Source organism: Amblyomma maculatum, chromosome 2 (assembly GCF_055883805.1).
Source record: "Amblyomma maculatum isolate TAMU_Amacu chromosome 2, ASM5588380v1, whole genome shotgun sequence".
Taxonomy (NCBI): domain Eukaryota; kingdom Metazoa; phylum Arthropoda; class Arachnida; order Ixodida; family Ixodidae; genus Amblyomma; species Amblyomma maculatum.
In genome coordinates this window covers 106,632,511-106,637,802 of record NC_139345.1, presented here as the reverse complement: position 1 = coordinate 106,637,802, position 5,292 = coordinate 106,632,511, and positions in this window count along the sequence as shown.

Here is a 5,292-nt window from a genome sequence, read left to right as displayed (position 1 = left end):
TAAAAACGGCCCCTTTTGGGCTTGTGACTCACTACAATAGCCTGAAAGAAGCATCAATTCACATCTTGCAATACGCATTTTGGAAATTTCTCTCAGCCGCCTTCATATGGAGCATGCTGAAAATGCAGAGCTCCGCAACTTCACAGACTATAAGGAATGATGGAGAAAGAAGAGAAACTTTATGAAACGTTTAGGGAAGATGCCGAACAAGCAACGAAATGTTTTTTTTTTTCTTGGTACCTACTGAACCATAGCTGTAAATGCGAAAACACAAAACTGCAATTTCCGCAAAATAACGTTTCTGAAAATTTTTCAATTTTAATATATTGCCGCGAAACCTTCAAAACAGTATTTGTTGTTTTTTAACAGCCGCCGGCATACAGGCTTATCACACTGATTCTGGACCGCGTATCAGTTCCGTAATCTTTGTTTGTTAATGCTCGATGTCGCGAGTCACACCTTTATCAGTTTTGTTGTAGCGCGAGATGCACCGAGATCTGTCTCGAAGGTTCCGGCCACTCGCTTGTCTTTCCACATTGTTCCAGCCCGTGCTGGTAGCTGTTTGCGACGTTATCTAGATCCTTCTGTGCAGCCTTTAAATTGAGCGTTGCCGAGTGTGACGAGCATTCTTTGTCCGACGACCGACGAGCACGCTTGTTGCTATCGCCGCCGCCGAGTTAGTTCTTTTGCGGGCGCAAGTCAGCCCAAATAAAGAGTTTTTTTAGTGCAGTCATCGACCCCCCTTCATTTGTGTCGTCGACCTCGTCACCACTACGTGACATCTGGTGGAGGTGCTGCCTTTTATCCTTCAAGCGAAGAGCCAAGCCGTGTTCCTGTCGCCCTGGAAGACCAGCCTACAGGTCACCGAGCCAGCCGCCGACTTCAAGGACTACAGCCAGAGCACGGTCTGCTACCTGACCCCATTCGATTTCGGAAGACATCGACGCTGACAATGGCCCAACCTACAGCACCGGTTGTTTTCGTTCAACCCCGTGAGCCCCCCTGCTTCCATGGACGACCGGACGAAGATGCAGAAGACTGGATGGACCTTTTCGACCGTGTTGCAGAATTCAATGGCTGGAACGACGCCGCGAAACTCAGGCAAGTCTACTTTGTTTTTCAAGGACATGCCCGAGTTTGGTTCGAAAATCATGAGGCAGCTATGAAGGATTGGGAGATTTTCAAGGAAGCGTTTCTGACTGCCTTTTCAAGCGCCGTCCGAAAGGAAAGAGCCCAGGCCCTCCTTCAGTCAAGACTTCAACTCCCTAACGAGCCTGTCTTGGCGTATGTTGAGGAGATGAAGCGCCTCTTTCGCCGCGCCGACCCTAATATGACCGAAGGTGAGCAAGTCAAACTTCTATTGCGAGGCGTTAAAGAGTCGCTCTTTGCGGGTCTTGTGCGAAATCCGCCAAGAACTGTGGCGGAATTTGAAACGGAGGCGTCTACTATTGAGAAGACGTTGGCCACCCGAACGCGCCACTACGAGCGACCACTTCAGCCGGACTGCTCAATCCACTACCCCAGCGCATCTACAAGCGGAGAGAACCTTCGGGACCTCATCCGGGAGATCGTGCGAGAGGAGCTCCGCCGACTGATGCCATCATCGCAACAACCGCAGGTGGCGACGCTCACGGACGTCGTCCGTGAAGAAGTTCAGCAGGCGCTGGGCGTTCCTGAAGCGCCGGATGCGACTGTTCCAGCACAAGAAGCAACAGCGATGAACTACGCTGGTGCATTACGTCGCCCTCCGCCCCGACGTGATGACTTTCCCAGCCCTCGCCGCTACTGTCCTGTTCCTGAAAACCGCCCCTTGGCCCCCGCCCGCCAAGCCTACCAACGACCCCCAAACCCCAGGAAGTGCGACGCCTGGAGGACTGCAAACAACCGGCCATTATGCTTCCACTGCGGTGAGGCCGGCCACATTCTGCGGCACTGCCCGTACCGACGAATCGGTCTCCGCGGATTTGCAGTCGACGCTCCACGACCACGACCTGGTGAACGACCGCAAGAAATCGACAACTATCTGCGTAGCGGTGAGATTGCGCCACCAAGCCGTCGATTCAGGTCTCCATCGCCGTACAGGGCCCGCTTTGCGTCGCCAGGACGTAACTATGACGATAGTGTGCGCGGAAGGTCCCCAAGCCCCCGTAGGGGAAACTAAAGGCAGCAACCTTTGGAGGTGAGGTTGCTCAACGGCGAAAAGACGAAGATCCTCCGCCGCCGACGACCACTAACGACGACGCAGCCGTTTCACCACCGCTCCACACGACGTCATCGACGACAACACGACCAAAGTGCAAGCAGAGACCGCCGCCCAGCGAAGTAACAACGGTATGCCCCGGCCATGACCTGAAGAAACGACGCAGCCGGGATCGGACACTAAGGCCCACGTGCAATGCGAGGACGCGAACAAGTGACCTTGAAGTTGATGTCGACGGTCGCAGAGTCACTGCCCTAGTAGACACCGGAGCTGACTATTCAGTCATTAGTGGACCGTTAGCCTCTCAGCTAAGAAAAGTTACCACCGCTTGGGATGGCCCGCTGATTCGCACAGCAGGTGGCAACCTGATTACTCCATCGGGACGATGCACTGCAAGAATAACCGTAAATGGGCGTACTTACCCCACCAGCTTTGTGGTCTTGCAGCAGTGCTCCCGCGACGTGATTTTAGGCATGGACTTCCTAAATGAACATAGGGCTATCATCGACCTGCGATCCAAGCTCATCAAGCTCTCTGCAGACAAAGCAATTCCTGCTACGACGACGTCGATGCAACACATCGCTCTAAACGTCCTCGATGAAGAATTGACCGTCCCGCCCCGATCAAGCATCGCAGTCTGCGTAGGTAGCGCAAACATCGAAACCGCTGAAGGCATCGTCGAAGGAAATATCCAATTGCTCTTAGAACGAGGTGTCGGTATCGCAAGAGGCATCGCGAAATTCCGGAGAGGTCAAACTCAGGTGCTGGTAACAAACTTCACCGAAGAATACCGGCATCTCAACAAGGGCACGACGATCGCTTTTCTCGACGAATTAGCCGACCTCAAAAATGTATTCGCCCTCCACGACCAAACGCTGGAAGACTCACCGGACCAATTCCGTCAGCCCAAATTTGACATCAACCCGGCATTGACCCACAGCAGGAAAGACCAGATTCTTAGTCTTCTTCGAAGCTACGGGGAGTGCTTCTCGTCATCATCGAAGGTACGACAAACACCGCTGGCCAAGCACCGCATTATAACGGACGAACACGCCCGACCTCTGCGCCAAAGCCCTTATCGTGTATCGCCGCGAGAACGCCAGGCCATTCGCGATCAAGTTGAGGAAATGCTACGTGATGACGTAATCCAGCCCTCGAACAGCCCCTGGGCGGCACCAGTCGTTTTGGTCAAGAAGAAAGACAGCACAGTTCGCTTCTGCGTTGATTACCGCCGCTTGAATAGCATAACGAAGAAGGATGTCTACCCGCTTCCCCGCATCGACGACACTCTAGACCGGCTCTGCAATGCAAGGTACTTCTCATCGATGGACCTGAAGAGCGGATATTGGCAAATTGAGGTCGACGAAAGAGATCGCGAAAAGACCGCATTCATCACACCGGATGGCCTTTATGAGTTCAAGGTGATGCCATTTGGCCTCTGCTCCGCACCAGCCACGTTTCAACGAGTAATGGACACAGTCCTGGCAGGCTTGAAGTGGCAAATTTGTTTGGTATATTTGGACGACGTTGTTGTCTTCTCGTCAAACTTTGAAGACCACCTAAAACGACTACAAACAGTGCTGGAAGCCATCAAGTCATCGGGACTAACGCTAAAAGCAGAGAAGTGTCACTTCGCCTACGAAGAACTCCGGTTCCTAGGTCACATCGTTAGCAAGGACGGTATTCGCCCAGACCCGGAGAAAACAGCTGCAATCGCACAATTCCCACCGCCTGCCGACAAGAAAGCTGTGCGCCGATTCCTTGGGCTGTGCGCCTATTATCGACGATTTGTCAAAAAACTTTTCGCGGATCGCCGAACCGTTGACGCAGCTTACAAAGGCAGACATACCTTTTAAATGGGAAGCGCCGCAAGAAGAAGCCTTCGACAAACTTAAGCGCCGCCTGCAATGCCCTCCTGTACTTGGCCACTTTGATGAAAACGCCGAGACCGAAATTCACACCGACGCGAGCAGTGTGGGCCTAGGAGCCGTTCTTGTCCAGAAGAGTGCCGGACAGAAGAAAGTAATCGCCTACGCTAGCAGATCCCTCACAAAAGCCGAAGTCAATTACTCGACGACCGAGAAGGAGTGCCTTGCAATCATCTGGGCCACTTCTAAGTTTCGTCCATACCTATACGGCCGACCATTCAAGGTGGTAAGCGACCATCACGCGCTCTGCTGGCTGGCTAATTTGAAAGATCCTTCCGGCCGCCTTGCCAGATGGAGCCTACGACTTCAAGAATTTGACATGACTGTAGTCTATAAGTCGGGCCGGAAGCGTTCCGACGCAGACTGCTTATCCCGCGCTCCGGTCGATGCTCCCCCGAAGGACGATGACGACGACGCCTTTTTGGGACCGGTAAGCGCCAGCAGTTTCGCAGAGCAACAGCGATCAGACCCTGAGCTGAAAGCGCTAGCCGATTACTTGGAAGGAAAGACCGCTTCCCCTCCTGGTGTGTTCAGGCGACATTTATCATCCTTCACGTTAAACAATGGCCTCCTCGTGAAGAAGAACTTCGCACCTAACAAGACCACGCAGCTTCTCGTAGTGCCTAAAACCCTTCGGCAAGAAATTCTGCAGGTGTTGCACGATGAGCAGGCGTTGCACGATCAGGCGTTGCACGATGCTCATCACGGACAGGGAAACAGCGTTTGCGGCAGAGTTGACGCAAGCCATCCTGGAATACAGTCACACAAGCCATCGACGAACAACTGCGTACCATCCCCAGACCAATGGCCTTACGGAGCGCCTGAACAAAACGATCGCGGACATGATCGCTATGTACGTCGACGCTGAACACAAGACCTGGGACGCCATCTTGCCGTACGTGATCGCGTATAACACGGCAGTCCAGGAGACGACCAGAGCGACCCCGTTTAAGCTTGTGTACGGCAGGTAGCCCACGACGACGCTCGACGCAATGCTGCCGCACGTAACCAGCGAAGACAACCTTGACGTCGCCGCCTACCTGCAGCGTGCAGAGGAAGCCCGACGACTCGCACGGCTGCGTATTAAAGACCAACAGCGCACCGACAGCCGACGATACAATTTACGACGACGCCACGCAGACTACAATCCAGGAGACCAAGTGT